The sequence below is a fragment of the Zootoca vivipara genome, chromosome 1 (assembly GCF_963506605.1).
Source record: "Zootoca vivipara chromosome 1, rZooViv1.1, whole genome shotgun sequence".
Taxonomy (NCBI): Eukaryota; Metazoa; Chordata; class Lepidosauria; order Squamata; family Lacertidae; genus Zootoca; species Zootoca vivipara.
The window spans coordinates 68,758,312-68,780,338 of NC_083276.1; the positions used below are offsets into that span (position 1 = coordinate 68,758,312).

The window sequence follows — 22,027 nt, forward strand, 5'->3', positions numbered from 1 at the left end:
AAGGAGCGCCCGCCGATCTTCGGCTCTGTCCCCCGATGCGCGACGGCTCGGGGAAGCAGGCAGGGAGCTCCTGCTGGGTCCCGCGCCTTCGCCTCTCGCTCGGTCGGGGCTACACGACATGGCTTATTTTCGGGGTATGTCTTATTTTTCACCAACCCTTAGAAATCCTGTCATGGCTTATTTTTTGGGGATGCCTTAAAATATGAGAAACACGGTAGAAGATGCAGGAATTGCACATTATGGTAGCTACTCTGTGCAACTGGCTCTTTCCTGCTTCCTGCTTCTTCTAGGCCAGGGGCTATGTCTTGAGCACACACCACTCCTTATACGCGAAACCGCATCCACGGCAGCAGCAGCAGCAATAAAAACTGCGGAGCCAAGTGAGCCCACGAAATCAGTTCAGAAAGAGGACAATCCCAACGGACAAGTTTCGCAGGGAGCTGAGAGACTCACAGCCTATGCACGCTTTTCTGAGGGGAAAGATCCACGGTATTCAATGCGATTTACTTCTGATTATGTAAACCAAGATTGCCCTGCTAAGTTTCCTTAGAGGCTGGAATGGTGGGGCAGAGCGGCGGCTGCAGCCGGTTTTTGAAATGTAACTTTTTTTCAAAGCGAAGGCCAAGTTCTCTCAGAGGTAACGCCCGCCCTTCTGTTACCGAGAGAAAAGCGTTCTTGGATGGGCGAGGGGGAGACGGGAAAGTCCCACCGCCCCTTCTTCTTTTTCTTCTTCCTCCTCCTCCTCCTCCCCGAGGTGGGGCCGGCCGGTCTCTGAGGAGGGCGGGGGGGGGTGGAATTGCAGGGAGGAACGTCTCCGCGCTCTGCGCTACTTTGTCCCTGCGAGGCCCCTGTACTACCCGCGGTGCCCAGGCTGGCCGGCTGTGGAGAAAAGTTTCTGCAAGCACGAAGGGGCTGAAGAGCCGGCCCGGGGACCGAGAGGCGGGAAAAAGCCGCCGCCACCACGGCAGGGCAGCGGGGTCGGTGAGGTGTGTGCGTTTGCCGCTGCGAGGCGAGGGACGAGAGGGGGACGGAGGGAGGGAGCCAGGGAGGGAGGCTGCAAGTTGTCCGGTTGCCATGACGACGAAGAGGATGCCGGCTGCATTTGGGCGCCCGGAGCGGCCGCTTCCTGGGAGGGGAGCGCAGCATCTCCGCCGCTTGTGGGCGCTTTTCGGGGCTGCCGGGTGCTGGGTGAAGGAGGGACCTGCTTGTGTTTTTATCAGCCAGCTTCCTTTGGGGTCTCTGACAATCCGTGCGTGTGACCCGCCGGGTCACTTATTCGGAGATTCTGCCGTGTTATCCGCTCTCAAAAGCAACGTAGAGACTGGTGGCAGCTTCCTCTGCTATTATAGTTTAATAAAATCGATCTAAGACGTTGCATGGATATATACGCGGGGTAGGCAGGCTTGTGGAGGACGGAGGGGAGGTACATAACCTCTGGCAGTGATGTTGCGGCTTTAAATGCACGTGTTTTTTATTCATTTGATTTATTTATAAAAGTACTTATATACTGCTATAGCGTAAGCCATCTCCAAGCGGTTTACAGCAATAGTATATGCATAGAATAAAAATGCATTAAAAATTAAAATCAGATGTATTCTTAATTGCCTGTATAAGCTTGGTAGCAGAGCAAGGTTTCTGCAGGCTGAAATAGGTGCCTGCTGAATCTCTGTTGGCAGAGCATGCCACAGGACAGGGTTGATGACACCAAAGGCACGGTTTCTTGTTGCTGTCAGGTGAGCCTTGCCAGCTCGGGGGAAGACTAATGATGCTCAGTGATCAAGCTGGGGTAGAAGGGTTTAGGCGGTCCTTAAGGTACCCTGGACGTAAGATGTTTAAGGCTTTAAAAATTAATACAATAGATATGCAGCCAGTGCAATGATTAGGCTTTCAGTCTGCCAATAGTCTTGGATTTTTCCAGGCCTTTTATCCTTTCTTGCGAGTACATAACTTTAAGGAAATACGCTATTTCAGAACCTTCTTGTTTCCTGGACTAAGCAGTCCTGGTGCCATAAGGCAACATGGAAAGTCTTTGTCATAAACCCACAGTTCTCTGCAGAAATATTACTGCACTTTTGTATATTATTGTTTTGTTACTGTTTTACAATTCAAATTGGAATGTTGTCTCTGTAGCTTTTACAGAATTGTCTGAATCAGGAAAAACTATCCACTAGTTAAGCATGCTTAATCAGAAGTAAGTCCCACACAGTTCAATAGGTCATGTGATTATGCTTAGGACAGCAGCCTTAAAGTGTTTTCTCATAAGAGACCTAAATTGATTTGGAGCTTTTTGTATGCTGTTTATATACAGTGAGCATGGCGTGTGACATAAACTTTATGCAAAAATATAGCATAAGGTAAAGGTAAAGGGACCCCTGACCATTAGGTCCAGTTGTGACCGACTCTGGGGTTGCGCGCTCATCTCGCATTATTGGCCGAGGGAGCCGGCGTATAGCTTCCAGGTCATGTGGCCAGCATGACAAAGCCGCTTCTGGCAAACCAGAGCAGCACATGGAAACGCCGTTTACCTTCCCACTGTAGCGGTTCCTATTTATCTACTTGCATTTTGACGTGCTTTCGAACTGCTAGGTTGGCAGGAGCTGGGACCAAGCAACAGGAGCTCACCCCGTCGCAGGGATTCGAACCGCCGACCTTCTGATCAGCAAGCCCTAGGCTCAGTGGTTTAACCACAGCGCCACCTGGGTCCCTAAAAAATATAGCATAGATAGAGAGAAAATATAGCATAGATAGAGAGAAAACATCTGGAATGCAATGTAAATTTTATACTGCTTAGCATTCCAAACCCAGATGAAGCAATGGCTGCTTTTAAGGTTGACATGTTTTAGAAAGTTCTTTCTAATATACCATCTAAACCTCTTTGGTTACAGTTTAAGACAGGAACTGGGACCCTGTGGCTTGCCAGATGCTGTTGGACTCCAATTCCCACCAGCTGTAACCAGCATGGCTAATGGTTAGGTATGATGGGAGTTGCAGTCCAACAATATCTAGAGGCCACAGGCTCGCCATTCCTGGTTTAAGATTTCCATATGTCTCTGGCTGTTACTTTTTCATTCTTATGTCCATGCTCCCTCTGGTGGGTTGTAGCTATGTGCACATCTGTAGGATACAAAAGTTAAGAAAATATTTTTACTGGGCAAGGTGCTATCTAGCATTCTTAGATGAGGCTACTTATCTAGATCCATTTCAATCTCATTATGGTTCATTTCCATCACTAAAACAGCCTTGGATACCCTGATATGTTATCTGGTTGGGAGACCAGAGGAGAGTGTGACCTTACAATTTTTTCTGCCACTCGCATTGGCTTTTGGTTTCCATAAGCAGGGGTAAAGGTAAAGGTAAAGGTACCCCTGACAGTTAAGTCCAGTCGTGAATGACTCTGGGGTTGCGGCGCTCATCTTGCTTTACAGGCTGAGGGAACCGGTGTTTGTCTGCTCCACAGACAGTTTTTCTGGGTCATGTGGCCAGCATGACTAAGCCACTTCTGGCGCAATGGAACACCGACACCAGAGCAGCGCACGGAAACGCCATTTACCTTCCCATTGGAGCGGTACATATTAATCTACTTGCACTTTTTTGCGTGCTTTCAAACTGCTAGGTTGGCAGGAGCTAGGACCGAGCAATGAGAGCTCACCACGTCATGGGGATTCAAACTGCCTTTTGATTGGCAAGCCCTAGGCTCTGTGGTTTAGACCACAGCGCCACCCACGTCCCTAGATCAGGGGTTGTCAACCTTTTTATACCTACCGCTCACTAAGGCATCTTTCTTGATGGTAAAATTTCCTTACCGCCCACCTAGAATCCTGAAATGCCCACTAGTGGGCGGTAGGGACCAGGTTGACAACCCCTGCCATAGACCATGCTGGATTGGCCGATTTAGTTGGGCATTAGAGACTCTGCTGTGAAGTGGTTACATTCCTATCTGGAGAGCAACTTTCAGAAAAAGTTGCCGGGAGACTTCTGCTTAGCCCCCTGACTTTTAATATTCTGAGTTCTTGTCTCCCATGCTGTTCAGCATTTACATAGAACCATCTTGCTGCTTTTCTCTGATTTGTTCAGAAATGTTATACAACTAGCCATGGCTTACAGCAGAAATGAAACTATAGTGAAGTAACACTCTAGAGGCTAGCAAAATGTATTACTGTATTGCTTAAGTGTACATGGATTTCAAAAAATGAGACATCTGATGCTGTGGATTTTAGTCCCTAAATCCTTAGGCCATAAGAAATTTGTTAGCTGTTAAGATAGTAGTATTGTTCTTTTTGTTGTTGCACAATGGTCTACAGAGTTGTGACGGTATAAAGGTAGTAAAACATTTTGATAAAATTAAATTAAAAAGCTATTTGTAAAATTGAAGTTCTTAAGTGCCCACAATAGCAAGGGAGGATGATGATGAGAAAACCAAAACAACTTGGCTGCACCCCATGAACTCCTAGCATCCTTAGTAGGTCTAGTGGGCAGCCACACCACTGATTCTTCTAACCATTTAATGGAAATGAGCACTTTTGCAACATGGGAGTTCTCTGTGTTGGTGGTAATTACTGTACTAGTTTTTATTATTGTAGACCAAACTATAACTTCTGAAAAAAATATAGCCACTTGTTAAAAAACAGCACACTGTGATACATCTCCAGAAGTGCTAACAAGGCTTAATGCCTATCAGAGGCATAGTCTTGACCCTTGTTTCCTACATTACATGATTTTTGACAGAATTTTCAGCTACTTTATTAAATTTGATTAGTTCACCCTTGAATGTATTCAATTATATGAATCTAATTCTTAAAATCCCTTCTGTGTTGTTGAAATAAAAGCCATCTTATGGCTACTGGGCCATAAGACACAAGGGCAATAGACTAAGATGATTACTAATTTTCTCTCTGCTTCTAAATGAGTAACTAATTATGTTATCTAATTTTCAATAGATAGTCATATTCACTCTCCTCAAGAATGTTCACAGCAGCCTGTAAAATAGATGCTTTAAATCAAGGATTCACAAATCATTAATTTGCTAAAACACATTAGGAAGGAATGGTGGGAGTACTTTTTCCTGTAAGGGAGGAGAGAGAAGCCAGCCGTCTTGTCCAGAAAAAAATTACAAAACGGGGACAGGAGCTGGTTTTCTTTACCCTGTGAAACCAGTAAGTTTAGTGTAGCACAATTTTGTCCATTTGCAACATTAACAGAAATGCTACCCCACTGAATTGGCACTACTTAGGTTCACGAACTGCTCCTAGAAAAAGCCTGCTAATTGTACTCCTTGACACTTAGTCCTCCCTGTGCATAACTTTTTCATATTTTCTAGCTTGGAACCTCCTTCTTAGCTGACATTCCCTTCACCCTTAACACAAGAACAGTCCTATTGGATCTACCTGTAAAACAGAATCTACCTGTAATACTGTAATACAGAATCCTCTGTGATTCAGTTTCATTGGATGGAGTTCTGGTATGGAAAAGAGAGAAAAGTGCTATACTTTCTCCCCAGCCCACCTTCTCTACATTGTGCACGGTTTTATAGATTTCTATTATATGCTTGCCGATCGGAAGGTTGGTGGTTTAAATCCCCGCGGTGAGGTGAGCTCCTGTTGTTCGGTCCCAGCTCCTGCCCACCTAGCAGTTCGAAAGCACGTCAAGTGCAAGTAGACAAATAGGTACCACTCCAGCGGGAAGGTAAACGGTGTTTCTGTGCGCTGCTCTGGTTCGCCAGAAGCGGCTTTGTCATGCTGGCCACATGACCCGGAAGCTGCACACCAGCTCCCTCAGCCAATAACGCGAGATGAGCGCTGCAACCCCAGAGTCGTCCGCGACTGGACCTAATGGTCAGGGATACCTTTACCTTTTATTATATGCTCCCTTAGTTACTTATGTCAATATTTATTAATGGGGTGGGGAGGCTAAAAAAAAAGAGAAGGTTCCCCCCTACGGTAGTTCCCACTTGACAGTTCCCACTATGAGAAAGCCTGTATGAGTCTAGCTTACACATGTTAGAATATCTCTATTTTCATTGGAGAAATGTTGGAGTGTATGGAGTTAACTGACCCCCGAGCTGTCTAAGGGCAATCCTGTATAGGAAAGTTTGGGTTTTTTTTTTAAAAAAATGTTTAACGTTTTATTATGTTTTTATATATTTTGGAAGCTGCCCAGAGTGGCTGGGGCAGCCCAGGAAGATGTGTAGGGTATAAATAGTAAAATTATCATTATGGAATGGGATGTCCCTATTTTCATTGGAGAAATGTTGGAGGGTATGCAGTGGGGAATTGCACACCTCTACAATCATATCTTTATGTTGTACAGACTGCATATCCAGACCATAGATGTGATATAAGAGCCTTCTAACTTACTCCAAAGAATGTTACATTTACAATATGATGTAAACAGGGATACATTACACTGACTTGGACAGAATTGGGTTCTCTGTAGTGTGTTGAACAGCGCAGTCTAAAAGCAATTTTTTTATAGGAATGTTCAAGCACTTGAGGAAGTGAACCAGACAAGAATGCAAAAATCCCACTGAAAGCAGTGCTCCTAGCAACTAGCCAAGGCCTGCAGTAAACATGAGCACAGCAAACTTCTTTGTTATGTGAACTTTTGTGGTTTCCATTTACCGGTGGGGCTCTCTGGACAAGATTTTATCTGCAGTTTGTTAATTTGAATGTGGAGATCATCACAATGAGTCAATTTCATAATTTCACTGTTAATATTTCTATCCCTTTATCTTAAGGCAGTCTCTTGTTTAGGATCTTTTACACCTTTATCTGAATACAGTACATGCTTTGTTGTGGTCACATTGTATGGTGATGGGGTTATTTATGCCCTGATCTTTAGAGCTGCTGAGTCAACAAAGTAGAATCAGTTCACAAAATTTGGTGCAATGTAACAACCAGGATATCACACTTGGGGTATGAGCTAATGCAACAAGGTAGTATGGCTTGATAGCTAAGATGCTGGTAGGATATTGCAGCAGAGTTTGTGAGGGCAGTACAGTGGTACCTCGGGTTACAGACGCTTTAGGTTACAGACGCTGCTAACCCAGAAATAGTACCTCGGGTTAAGAACTTTGTTTCAGGATGAGAACAGAAATCGTGCGGGGGTGGCGTGGTGGCAGCAGGAGGCCCCATTAGCTAAAGTGGTACCTCAGGTTAAGAACAGTTTTCAGGTTAAGAACAGACTTCCAGAATGAATTAAGTTCTTAACACGAGGTACCACTGTAGTATGCAAAATTGGTAGAAAGGGCTTCCATTCAGCAGGGACCCATCTATATTGGTGCCAGCCCATGTAACTGGATTTTTTTAATTTTTAAAATGTAAATCATTGCTGTCAATCTCTTTTTTGTCAGCTGTGTCACAAATGGGAGTTGTGGGATGCAGTAGTTTTGAGCTTGGAAACATTTTACCAAAAAGGAGAAAGGTTATTTTGGTTAATGGATACAACTGAGATTCAAATGATGTACTGCCATTATCCCCTCTCTGGAAATTAACTGAAAGGGAATAGCTGCATCACTTAATTTAAATGTACAGTACTCAAAAGTAGAACGAGAAGGGCTAGTGCAGGCACCCCCAAACTTCGGCCCTCCAGATGGACTACAATTCCCATCATCCCTGACCACTGGTCCTGTTAGCTAGGGATCATGGAAGTTGTAGGCCAAAACATCTGGAGGGCCGCAGTTTGGGGATGCCTGAGCTAGTGCAATTTTGTTGTGCAGTTATCCCGCATACTTATTTTGCAATGTGTACCTCCCAACATCCATGATGAAGGAGGTAATTTCCTGATGATTTAGAGAGATCAAATTGCACAAAATGTCTGTAGATTTAATATATATGTATATTGTGCTGCAGATAGCTATAGATAAGAAACATTTTCTTTCACATAATGTTTGAATGGAACACTTGGGTGACTCTGAAGTGTAAACCACAATAATGTTTCTTCACTAAAAAGCAAAACAGTGTATTGAAAAACAAATGCCAATTGAATGTGACCATAGAAAGCAGATACTGTATCGTACTAAGGTGCCATCTGGTGGGGAAAAAACAAATGACACAGTTAAGGAAATCACTTAATACTTCACAGGGTTGGATTAACCATTAAGCAAAATAAGCACTTGCTTAGGGTATCAAGGGAGGGCACCACAGATTCATTGTCAGATTTTTAGCATTAATGGTCACAAATTGCTCAGTTGAGCGTTCATTTTCTCAGTTGAAGTATATTAAAAAGTCCCAACAGAACAACTATGCAACAAGGTAGGCCGGATGCCTTATTATCTCTACTAAGTATGGAGGCATATGTCTTATATAAGATTTGTTCTAAGGAGCTGATGAAAGACTTTGCAATGAGAAAAAGTAGGAGAATTCACCCCCCCCCCATATGAATAAAGTGGAAGTATACAAAAATAAACATTACTCTCCATCTTTCTGTAGGTTTTATTTCATGTCAAAAAATAAAATTTTGAATTAGATAAATATGGGGGCACCAAGATCTTTTAAGTGCCTAGGACCTTCAAAGGTCCTGCTTCCACCACATGGTGCAAGACGTCAAGTGCTAAACCAGCCTTGAAAATAAGTCCAGACTTAGTTCCGGTTTCCGCCTGCAGGAATGGCGGACCTGTTTTCCATCCCTCTGACCTTCGTAAGGAATTTGGCGGTTGCTAGGGGAGTAAATGGCAACCCCCTACCCTCTCCGGGGTTACGAACCCCGCGATGCCCCCAGACCCACTCCGACTGTTTATGGAGTGGGGGGAGCTTGGGCTGAAGCACTTACGAGGGCCAGGACTCCCGGACGCTAATCTGCATGGCGGGGATTTCCATGATTAAAGAAGATAATTAGGCTTAAATCTATGGACATACTTCAGAAGGAGGGGCAGAAGCGCTGTTTACTGCCGAGAAATCTATGCTGCTGAGGGTGAGGAGTTAAAGGCTGTATTTCATCTGGAAGAAGAATTGATGGGGACGGAGCGATAAGGGAAGCGAGTCTTTTTTATTTATTTTTCATATGAGTTACTTCGTACCTTCCCAGACGTGATGTCCTGGCTTGTTTGGAGTGAAAGAGAAGCAAAAGACTGTGTGAGTTGAACTTTATAAACTGTTGTTATTGAGCATATTTTTTGAAGATGAGGAGTTGCTGATGAGAAAAACCCCCCTCTAGTTGGATGGGAGGAGTGCCTGGACGCGTTCGGAGGATTTATGAGTTGTGACGCACTTTGAATTGGAGCAGCGACCTGAAGCTAAGTTCAGCTATAGGGCAAGGAGATCCATTAATTTACCAAGAGTCTATGCATGGTGTGAGGTTTGGTTCTTCTGCCTGGAAAAGCTGTAAATTTTATAAAGATCGTTAATCTATGAGAGAAAACGAAAGTGATTTGAGTTTTTTTAAGATGGCGCTGCTTCGTGTTGAGAGTCGACGCAATAGGGACGCTCCAGACCAAGAAGATTTATGGGGAGGCTGGACTGATTAACTCACACAGGAGAAAGAACATTTGTGAAACTTTGTTTGACATTTATCTCAGCAGCTGGGAAATAATCGGTTGAAAGAGGAAAACATCTATGTGACTGTAAGGGAAAGATCTGGATTATTATGAACTCGGAGAGACGATTTGAACTTTAGAAAAAAGACGGCAGTGGACGGTTGCGAGGAATCCCCAATTTCTTGAAGCATGGGAACCCCCCCCCAAAAAAAATTCTAGATGATTTGGCATAACATTCGGTTTGATTGATATATATGTGTATAATTTGAAATAATGAATGTGATATAATTGGTTTGAATTGGAAAAATCAATAAAAATATATTTAAAAGAAAAGAAAAGAAAATAAGTCCAGACTTTGACAAGCCTGGCAAAGCCTTGGCAAAATAAGCCCCCCCCCCGGCAGAACTTTGCTTTCATATGCTACGCACAGAGGCAGGGCAAAGGATGTAAGCTCTGTTCCATAAAACACCAGATGTAGCAGCAACCATTTTGAAAAGGGGACATTCATTCTTCATATGAGAGCAGCACAGAAGAAAGCCCAAGGAAAAAGCACTTTAAGGCGGTGGGGGGGCTTACAGGTAGCTTGCACAAATTTACAATACTGCCAAGACAGAACAACACAGTGCAGGGACTGCTAAGAATGGGATTTTTAAAATAATTATTTTTCATGTAGATAGAAGTACGCACTTCTGTAGATAGAAGTGGTTACTCACTTTTTCTTAGGCTCCATTAATAAATGTAACTATTTATGGGATAATTTATTCCTGAGGAGACTAAAATAGGATTGCAGAACCCCCTCAGACCTGTATAGGAGAGAAACAATTTTACACTGTGGGGCCGGACTATATTTTGAAAGAAAAAAAAAAGAATGAATTCCTATGCCCCACAAATAATCCAGAGATGTATTTTAAATAAAAGCACACATTCTACTCATGTAAAAACACCAGGCAGCCCTACAAATAATCCAGAGATGCATTTTAAATAAAAGGACACATTCTACTTATGTAAAAACATGCTGATTCCTGGATCGTCTGTGAGGCGGTTTGAGAAGGCGATTTGGCCAAATCCAGCCCCCAGGCCTTAGTTTGCCTACCCATGGTTTAGATGCTTTGTCACAGAAGCTACAAAGAAGAGAGGTTTATGTTTATGGTGAATCCATGGCAGGATAAATTCTGTGAAGTTTTATTAGTGGTCCATCAACCCCTCCCTTCCCTCCTTTTCTTGTCCCACCTTCCTCCTGGAGGAGCCTGGGGCAGCTGGTTTGTCTTTCAGCCTGCACTGAGATGGGGATCAATGTAGGATGTGTGGTCTGTATGCTTGCATGCATGCGTGTGTGCATGTGAGAGTGTGTGCTCTAGGAATGTGTGTGCATGAGTGAGAGAATGTGTATACAGTGGTGCCTCGACTTACGAATTTTATCCGTTCCAAAGGCACCTTCGTAAGTCGAAAAATTCGTAAGTCGAAAAACGCCATTGGAAACGCGATTTCCCATAGGAATGCATTGGAAACGGAAAAATTCGTAAGTCGAAGCAACCCTATCTAAAAATTCGTAAGTCAAAAAATCCCTATCTAAAACCACCGTGGTTTCCTTTCGGATGTCGAGACATTCGTAAGCTCGCGGCCATTACCCCCATTCGCAAGTCGAAAAATTCAGTTGTCGAGTCGTTTGTAAGTCAAGGTACCACTGTACTACTCCTAGTGTGTGCATGGGCACCCTCCTAAGTCTGTTGTGGAATGTGATGCAAAGTCATAAACAGGATAGTTTTTGGTGCCCCCTCTATGCCCCTGAAGTTCAGTTAGCTTTTACCAGGGGCCAAGCTTTTAGTTTGGCAGTTCCTGCCCTTTGGAACTCTTTGCCAATAGAGGTTTGGCAGGTGTCATCTCTGTTATATTATAGATCTCTTTTAAAAATTGTGTTGTTCAGGCAGGTCTTTGAAATACATTTTTTTTTTTACTGACCGTTTTTCATTGATATGTCATTGGCATTTTTAAGGTTCTTATGACAGTTCTGTGTTTATAAGCTGTTCAATGCCTTGTTTTATTTTCTATGAAAGTGTGGTTTTGAAATAGCTAAATAAAAAATGAATAATAATATCAGCTGAGGAATACAGAACGCAATGGAACTTAAGAGAACAGCGAGAGACATAGGAGTGTTTGGAGACGGGTTTACTGAAAATCCATTGTGTAAAGATTTGATGCCAAACCATACAGCACACAGACTCCCCATTCTCTTATGCCATAAAGTGTAAATGGATGAAGGAATGTGGCTTGATTAAAGAAATCACCAAGCCTTTCATGACAGTACAAAAGTGCCACCTTGTGGAAAAAACAAATAACTGCAGTGCTAGGTAACTTATTACTGTAATGAAAACACAGACGTATTTGGGTCTTTTAATTTGGTTCTGATCATAAAATATTGCAAACATTGAAAGTTAGTCCTGTAGGTTTTTAAAGGCATTTCCCAATTTTTTTAAAATATACTAGTTTATGCTACAGTTTTTAATTTCAGGGTTGAAGCACCTTCCGGTTAGCTAAACTAGACAACTGTCGTTTATGCTTCAGCACTTGATCTTTATTATAGCTGCACTTTTCCTTGAGCACAAGTTCCCAAGTTCACCTTAAAAAAACCATTAAAAAAACTTCTTATCAAGTTTGTACCTTTCAGCATTTAATTTTCTGCTTGCAGCAATGTTGCATTAAACTATAAGCTACATCACCCTTGGTCTTTGAGTGAAGCTTCATTGAAGGTATTGTCTTTATCATATGGCAGACTTGTAAATAAATGTTAAACAATTTTGTTGAAGTTCAGTGGATAAAAAAGGTCAGCAGTCTGCCTTCTTTATTCCCGATAAAACTACAAAGATAATAGCTTTGATTTATTTCCCTTTGAGGAGAGAATAACACAGTGCAGTATAGAGAATTTTTCACACTAGATATCTACATGATTTACATACTCTTTTAGAGAGTGCTGTTTTCTTCAACTTTCTCCCCCAAAGAACTGTTAACTTCCTTGTCTTACATAGGCACACAAAATAGAAAGTCTGTAGTACTTTCCATTTTTTCGAGATGAATATTGTTCAATTTGTTTTAGCCTTTGAGTTGAATATATCATTAAGTTTTTCAGAAGTCCTTGATTACATTGTAACAAGGCAATTTTTTGAGGGTGGAAAAGAATTGCTTAGAGCTTTTATATTGTTACCTTGTCCCTTTCCTGGGGGTGGAACTGCAAGCGATCTGGGAACTTTATATTTTCTGCGCTCTAGCCCTGAATGCAGAGGAGCTTTGAGTTGCCTGAGTGCTTTGCCTGTATCGCTGCAGCACCGAAGGGGAGAAAGACGGAGGCTGCCCTTTTTTTTTCTTTGCTATAATTAAGAACAAAGTAAAAACGTTTCCCACCAACTGAGAGGCTGGAAAGGGGGGGTCGACTTTGGATTAAGCCAGCAAGTGGCTGAAGAGGGGTTTATTGCTGGGGAACTGTGGATCTGGGATTCTCCCTTATTTGGATTAAGCCTACAAGTGGCTGAAGTATTTGGCTTTTTTTCTTTTTCTTTTTTTTGGGTTTTATTGGAGCGAACTGTGGATTAAGCCTATAAGTGGCTGAAGAGTTGCGAGACTTGGCTTCTTTGTTTCAGGTTCCAAGGGTGCTTTGACTGCTGGAGGGATAAAGAAGGAACTTGCTAGAAGGGTTTGATTTAATGTAACTAGAAACTGCTGGTTCTCTGTCTCTGGGAGTGGAAAAGTACTGGAAAGACTTGAGGTTTCAGAGTAATCCACCCAGTGGCAGACGGAATAACTGTTGATTCTAGGTATTGGAATTTATTACAGCGCCATCTGGGGGTGGTTGGGTTATTGCAGGTAAATTGTAGGAATTTATTAATACTGGTCCCCCTAGTGGTGAAGAGGGGAATTTCCCCTCTTTCCTGTTTTTTTGTAGAAGAATGGCTGGTAAAGAAGAAAGGAAGGCAGCAAGCACACCAAAAGATAGAAGAGGTTCAAAGCAAGAAGAAGTCAAGGATTTAGAAGCTCTATGGCAAAAAATTAAAGATGAATTTAAACACAGTGAACAACGAATGGATAAAAAATTGGGAGAGATCGATAAGAAGATTGAAGGAGCGGTGGGAGAATTATCAACCCAAATAAAAGATCTGTCGGTGAGATCCAAAACAATGGAAGAAACAATCAAGAAGACCCAAAAAGAGGTAAAGGAGGTTAAAAAAGAGACTGACAAAGTGAAAGATAGTATGAAGAAAATGGACCGGGCACATGAACAAATGCTTGATAATTTGGCATTAATTGAAATGAAGCAAAGGCAATTGAATTTGAAATTAAGGGGTATCCCTGAAGAATCGGGAGAAGATATTAAGTCAAGGATAATTGCCGAATTGGCGAAATGGATGGGAAAGACGGATGAAGAAGTGAGCCAGACAATTGTGAATGTATTCAGAATTAAGGTAAAATCAGCAAAGGCCAAGGCAAGGAAAGCACCTGGTGATTGCGTGGTGGTTCTCAATACAATGGAGATGAAAAATGAGATTTTAAGTTTGAGCTTCACCAACAAGCTAATCATCGGAGGCAAGCCTATAATCGTGTTTAAAGAAATTCCTGGAAGATTTTTGAAAAAACGTGACAATTATAAAGCAATGGTGGCCCTGCTTAGGAAAAATGGAATCCAGCATAGATGGGAATACCCCGAAGGAATAATGTTTTTCTATAAAGAGAAAAGACATGTGCTGACAAGTATGCATGACATTGGGAAATTCTTGAGAAAGTACGAAAAATTCTTGGGAGAGCTGAGCCCAGACCTGGTTATCCTAGCTGAAGCGACCGCAGAAGAGGAAGAAGAACCAAAACCACAAAGAAGGAGAAGAAAGAAAAAAGAAGGAGAGGAAGAGAAATCAGAAGAAGAAGAACAGGAAAAAGAGGAAGAAGATAAAGAGTCAGAGAGTGAAGAAGAGGAAGAAGATAAAGATTTAAGTAAAGAACCCGACCAAGACTAGATAAAATCTTATCTTCCTGATATTAGGAAGTAAAATGGCATCATTGAAGATACATACTTGGAATGTACATGGATTGAATAATAAAGTGAAAAGAAATAAAATTGATCATATTTTGAAGAAGAAAAATTTGGATATAATCTGTCTTCAGGAAACACATGTGGCGAAAAAACATAATTATATTCTTAGAAATAAAAGGTTGGGTAAAGAATTTATAAATTCAGTAGAAAATAAAAAGAGAGGAGTGGTTTTGTATATAAAAGACAAATTGGAACCAAATCTGATGTTTAAAGATGAAGAAGGAAGAGTGATAGCGGTCCAAATATCGACCCAAGGAGAAAAAATGTTGGTGGTGGGAATTTATGCACCGAATGAGAACAAAGCGGAATTTTACAAGAATTTGGAAGAAAGGTTAGCAGAGTATATGGACCAAAAGATAGTGCTTATGGGTGATTTCAACGGAGTGACAGTACCAGAATTGGACAGGACAAAGAAAAGGAAGAATGAAGGCAAGTTACCAAAATCCTTCTTTGAATTGGTAGAAAACCTGGGCCTAGTGGATATTTGGAGGTTAAAGCATCCTACGCTTAAACGGTTTACATTCTTTTCAGAACCAAATCAAAGTTCTGGAAGAATAGATCATATATGGATCTCCAAAGAACTAGTACCCAGGGTGAGTAAAATAGAGATAATACCACGAACACTATCAGATCACAATTCAATATTCATGGAAATGAAAAGCAAAGATCAGAATTCCTTTAGGTGGAGAATGAATGAGGAGCTTTTCGAAGATAAAGAGGTGGTAGTAAAAGCTAAGAATATCCTGAAAGATTATTTTCATTGGAATCTACATAAAGACACTGGACTTGATATGGTATGGGATGCAAGTAAAGCAGTAATGAGAGGCTTTCTAATACAGCAAAATAGTTTCCTGAAACGAAAGAAAGAAAAGAAGAAGGAGGAAATCCTGAAGTGTCTCATGGAAAATGAGAAAAACCTGATAGATAAACCAGAGAATCAACAAATCAAACATAACATAAAGATGCTACAGACACAATTCTCCATGTTGATCAGTCAGGAGATAGAATGGAAAATAAAGCAGATGAGACAAAAAAATTTTGAATTAGCGAACAAAACAGGAAAATTATTGGCATGGCAATTAAGGAAACGTCAAAATCAAAATATGATAGTGAAGATAAATATGGAAGGAAAAGTGACTGAGGAGCCAAAGGAAATAAAGAAAGCCTTTCAAAAGTTTTACAAAGAGTTGTATTGTAAAAAGAAAGAAGAGGAGAAGAAGATCAGTGATTATTTAAGCAAACATGGATTGAAACAAATCCCAGAAGAGGAAAGAAAGAAACTCAATAATAGGATAACAAGGCAAGAAGTACACCAGGCAATAACGAGAATGAAAGTAGGAAAAGCCCCAGGACCAGATGGATTATCAGCAAAATATTATAAAGTTTTAAACGGACAGCTGATACCGATTTTAGAAGAAGTGATGAATGATATTCTTGCAGGAGGAAAGATCCCAAATACATGGAAGGAAGCGTATATTACATTGATTCCAAAACCAGGAGCGGATGGCTTAGAAGTCAGAAATTATAGACCAATTTCTTTATTGAACAACGATTATAAGCTGTTTGCAGACATTATGTCCAAGAGATTGAAAGAAGTTTTGAATGAAATGATATATAAGGATCAAGCTGGTTTTCTTCCTGGTAGACAGTTAAAGGACAACGTTAGACATATAATAGATGTAATAGAATATCTGGAAACCAAGATAGATAAGCCAGCAGTATTAATGTTTGTGGATGCGGAGAAAGCATTTGACAATATATCATGGCAGTTTATGAAGAAAAATCTGGAATCAATGGTTGGCAAAGATTCTTTTTTGAATGGGATTGAGGCAATATATTCAGAACAAAAAGCAAGATTGATAATTAATAACACATTAACGGAATATTTTGACATCACAAAAGGAACTAGACAGGGGTGTCCCTTATCCCCTTTATTATTCATCATGGTCCTGGAAGTACTATTGAATAGATTAAGAGATCTTTCAACTATTAGAGGAATTAAAGTAGGTGCAAAGCAATTTAAAGTGAAAGCCTTCGCGGATGATTTGGTCTTAACTCTAGAAAATCCTAATGAAAGTGTTGCAGCGGCTATAGAAGAAATTGAGAAATTTGGACAATTAGCAGGATTTAAATTAAATAGACAGAAAACAAAGGTGATGGCAATGAATATGACGAAAGAGGAAAAGCAAGAGTTACACCTAAAATATGGGTTCGATGTGGCAAAAAAAGTAAAATACCTTGGAATATGGATGACAGCAAAGAACATTAATTTATATAGTGATAATTATGAACCAGTATGGAGAGAAATAAAGAAAGACCTGGAAAGGTGGACTAATATGAACATGTCATTCTTAGGAAGAATAGCAGCAATTAAGATGAATATCTTACCTAAAATGTTATTCTTATTTCAAACTATACCTGTGGTGAAGGGTACAAGACAATTTCAAGAATGGCAAAAGATTTTGTCAAGATTTCTCTGGCAGGGGAAAAAACCTAGAATAAAACATAAAATCTTGGTAGACAGAAAAGAAAGAGGTGGTTTCTCCCTGCCAGACTTAAGACTTTATTATGAAGCGTCTTGTATGTGTTGGATTAAAGAGTGGATAACGTTGAAGAATACTGACCTGCTAGATTTGGAAGGTTTTAACAATAGATTTGGGTGGCATGCATATTTATGTTATGACAAAAAGAAGTCTCATACTGGGTTTACCAATCATGTGATAAGACGATCTCTGTACGAGGTGTGGGAAAGAAATAAAATGCTGTTAGAGACCAAAAAACCATGGTGGGTTTCACCAGCAGAGGTATTAACAGTGAAGAAAGTAAATATGGAGGGGAGGTGGGCCACTTATGAGGAAATTTTGATAAGAACTGATAAAGGATGGAGACTTAAACCCTATGAAGAAATTAAAGGAGTTTTAACAGGATGGATACAATACCATCAAATAAATGATGTTCTTAGGGAAGACAGGAAAATAGGTTTTGAGGACAAAAGGTCCAAATTCCAAATAGAAGTGCTAGAAGGCAAAACAAAGCTTCTGTCAAAAATGTACAATTTGTTATTAGAATGGTATACGAAGGATGAGTTGACAAAAGAAGTGATGATCAAGTGGGCAAAAGATTTTGGGCACAATATTGAGTATGACGCGTGGTTGAAATTATGGACTCAAACGTTGAGATTTACAGCATGTACTGCTTTGAAAGAAAATGTGTATAAGATGATGTATAGATGGTATTTAACACCAGTTAAATTAGCCAAAATGTATAGAATGAGTGACAAAACTTGCTGGAAATGTAAAGAGAGAGATGGTGAATTTTATCATATGTGGTGGACATGCGATAAGGTAAAAAGATTTTGGGAGATGTTATATAATGAGTTGAAAAAGATGTTTAGATATACTTTCCCAAAAAAACCTGAAGCATTTTTACTAGGAATAATGGGAGGAGAGATTAGAAAAGAAGATCAAGTATTGTTTATGTATGCGACAACCGCGGCTAGGACTTTGTTAGCCCAAAAATGGAAATTACAAGAAATTCCAACGATTGAGGAGTGGCAGATTAAAATGATGGACTATGCTGAACTCGCAAGGATGACTTGCAAGATCCGCGACCAGGGGGAGACAAGGTTTCAAAAAGACTGGAGTAAATATGTGGATTATATGGAGAAAAACTGTAGATCTTTAAAAACACTTGCAGGATTGAAATAAATCCTATGAATTGACCAAACAGTCAAAAAGGAACTGCAAAAATGTAGTAAACAAGAAACCCGCATGAAGGGAGGGGGGGAAGTCGAAGCTCGGCAGAGCAAAATGTTAGATGAAAATTTATAATGTTGTGTATAAAAGAATGTTTTTTTTTTTTATTTTAATTCGGATAAATTGGAAATTGAATAAAAATTATTTAAAAAAAAAAAAAGAATATATCATTAATTTCAGCTTGTTAGCATGATGGAGTGGTGCAATTTCTTCTGCTGACTCCAAATCCATGTATATATCTGCAGTTATTTGTCTCCAACACCAACTCTGCCTGTGTCATTATCTGATGAGGAAGGTTGTTGTGTACAAAAACTATCATTGTTATAAATTAGTTAATTTATAAGGTGCTAGGAAACTTTGGGGTTTCTTTCTAGGCTGGACTTTGTGTACCAGAGTCTGCTGCTGTCTGAGAATATTTCTCAAATTAGGAGGGTGGACTTCCTAGATGAGTATGTCATGTGCAAGGAGCACAGATAATTTGACGCCTGCTATTGAAAACAGGTACAGTATCTGTGGATTTCCCAGAAATGTGGACTTAAATCTGCTGCATTTGCTGGAATTGGATCATAGTACTTAAGGCTGAAGATGCAGTGGTCAGATAGAGGTGTGTGGGTGCAGAGGTGGAGGAGGCAGGAAGCAGAGAGGCATGGAATGTACATGAAACTGCACTAAGTACCGGTATGTAAATAGAGTCATACCTCAGTTTAAGTACGCTTTGGTTTGAATACTTTCAGTTTAAGTACTCCACGGACCTGTCTGGAACGGATTACTGTAATCCACTTTCCATTACTTTCAATGGGAAAGTTTGCCTCAGGTTAAGTACACTTCAGGTTAAGTACAGACTTCTGGAACAATTACACTCATACTTCGGGTTAAGTACGCTTCAGGTTGAGTACTCCGCGGACCCGTTTGGAACGGATTAATCCACTTTCCATTACTTTCAATGGGGAAGTCCGCTGCAGGTTAAGTACAGACTTCCGGAACCAATTGTGTACTTAAACCGAGGTACCACTGTATAGGAGCTGTCTGTAAACCCTAGCCATAGTATGTGGTGAGGATGTCTACAGTTAAACTGCTATGATGCAACTGCAGTTGAGGAATTTCCCTTTTGCCCTTTGAATTGAGTATGTGATTTACAGGGATGGGGTTAACAAAAGTGAGATTGCCACCTCTCTTATTTTATTTTGTGATTATTATCATTGATATTATTATCAATAGGTATGTGCTTTTGTGTGCATGCACACTTCTTCTGAAGAAGTGTGCATGCACATGAAAGCTCATACCAATGACAAATTTAGTTGGTCTCTAAGGTGCTACTGGAAGGTTTTTTTTATTTTTTAAATTTTGTTTCGACTACGTCAGACCAACACGGTTACCTACCTGTAACTATTATCAATAGGGTTCTACATAGCCCTTCATCTTAAGTTTGTGGGAAGTTTACAGGTTAAAAACAGCATTACCACCCAATTTTATTTTATTTTTTATAAAAAAAAATCAATAATAAAATAACATTGGTTTGTACAATCCGCTAAGCCAAACCTTGTCCTAGCTCAGTGTGGCAGAGGAGCAAAAAAGGACCAGAGATGGGCAAAGTAGCTGCAAGCTCTTCTCCAGAAGTCTGTATGCTTGTGCAGCCTCACAAAGACAGTGTTTGCCAAGTGGTGCAAAGCTGGTAAGTGATTTAAAAGCAGCAGAACTGGATAAAATAAAAACAATAAAGTCTTTGTAAAAGTCTTTTTTTTTGTAAACCCCCCCCCCCCCCGGGAGAATAAAAGACCTGGCACAAAAAAAGAAAGCACATACGTGCCAGGTGAGTATTTCTGGGAGAGGAGTACCACAACCAAAAGTGCCCCTTCTCTAGTTGCCACCTGCCTTACTTGCATCAGGGGGATGTTCAAAGAAGAGCATTGGCAGGTGACCTAAGTGTACAGTCTGTATTTGGTCTCTGTATTAGATTTTAAGAACTGTTGAGTTTCTGAGAAATTATTTTTGTGAATCACATAACAGCAGCAGTGTTTGCTTTGATAGCAAGCAGGTTTTTCTTGATACTTTGTGCACTGGAGTGCTTTATTCCTATAGCTATGTCTTAGGAGTCGCAGGTTCAAGATATGTGAAGGTGGGGATTTGTATCTTACGCCAGATGAAATGAAAATCTACTTGGGCAATAGCTCCTCCATTATCTTACTTCAACAGATAAAGCAAACACTATAAATCAGCATTTTATTACTAAGGCAAGATACAAAAGATGGCTTTAACAGTCCTGCACAGAGGGAGTAGATAAGAAGCATTTGTCCTTTCATTAGTGTATGTAATACCATATTTGAATTAATATTCAACACAATAAAAAGTGAACAAAAATTGGCAACAACTGATGGTGGTGAGCAGCCATTCTGAATTATATGATTTTAATAATTTGTGGCAATCTTTCCTTTTCTTATGTAATTATTTTTTTGGAAAGTAAAAGGCTACAGCCTTACAGCAACGTATAAGAGATTTTAATAGAGATTGAACAGAGAATGCAGTGTAGTGGATTTGAACAGGGAACATACTTTCCATACAGCGTATACTGGCATTTCTCTGGAATATATAAAATAGGTATGTGAAATATACCGGTACCTCACAGACGTAGGCTGCAATCCTTACTCCCTGATGGAGAGAGTTAGGATGGTGTGTAGAGTTTTCCCACTGGCTTTTGTCCCAGCTCCACCAAAGTCGGTAGAAAGCTACTGTTGGTGGTTCTTATTCTGATGGTAGACAACTGGAAGGATAGAAGCAGATTAGTTTGTTTTGAGATGGGGTGGATAATACTAAATATCTGATGAAGCCACCTCTTGTGTTTTATTTTTCTCATTGGCTGATAATGTTTTCTCACTTCCAGCTGTGTTGTATGTCTGTGTGTGAGATTAGTGTTCATAGCAGTATGAAGCATTAGTTAGCGGCTTGACTAGTTAAATAATTACCTTTACTTGTACAGACTTGGCCCTTGTTGTCCTTGACAATAGGATGCTCTCATGTGCAATTAAACATTAATTTGCCCCCACTCTCCTTGGGTCTCTGCTTATGGATTTTCTTCACTTCTAGTTATGCCCCACTGATTATAAAACCTTGGTTTCTAGCCTCTGAAAACCCAATTAGACTTGTGCTGCTCTGATATAAGGTTGATTCCCCCCTCTAAACTTTCTAGGCTTACTATTTTGGAGCAGCAAGTATAAATAGCAAGTAAAATATTCGCTCATTCCTTTTTTAAATATAGGGAATGGGAACATTTTGAAGTTACAGTGGTGTTTCGTGCGACCAATCAAATGTGAGTGTATCAGGTAAGAATTATTTTTTTGTTAATAATCAATTTTATTTTCAAATGCTAGGTTTGTAGAAACACAATAGGTTTCTCTTTTAGAAAAAGCACATACATGCGTCTAAACATATTTCTTACGCTGCAATGCTATACACCCATCACAAAGCAGCAGAGTTCTACCACGTACCACTCATAGTAGTTACTGAAGTGTGATAAAAGACAGTATTTACCACACTGCATGTCTACAGTATGCATTGCAATGCAATGTTGTACACTCACTAGTTCGTCACATTTAGGCTACTTAGTTACTTAGTCAGTCCAGATAATAAGTAGGCAGAAGTAAGAAAGATGAACTCTGAAGCTATGCAGTAGTTGGGGAGATACTATATTTTGGCTGGCAGGTATTAATTGGCCAGTCATGTATCAATGAAGAA

The 22,027-nt window shown here is 40.4% G+C and overlaps 1 protein-coding gene across 7 annotated transcripts in view; it reads left to right on the forward strand.

Annotated features, from left to right (window-relative positions):
• The first annotated feature begins 418 nt into the window (after nt 1-418).
• The window catches only part of STK33 (serine/threonine kinase 33), a 62,908-nt gene continuing 41,299 nt past the window's right edge, over nt 419-22,027 (forward strand). For 3 of the 7 annotated variants that reach the window (XM_060275839.1, XM_060275841.1, XM_060275850.1), the window contains exon 1: nt 800-986. The gene's annotated coding sequence lies outside the window, so the exon portion shown is untranslated. Of the gene's footprint in view, nt 490-799; nt 987-19,547; nt 21,616-22,027 lie in introns of those variants that run through there. The other 4 variants (XM_060275865.1, XM_035122814.2, XM_035122896.2 and 1 more) reach the window with 4 other exon arrangements.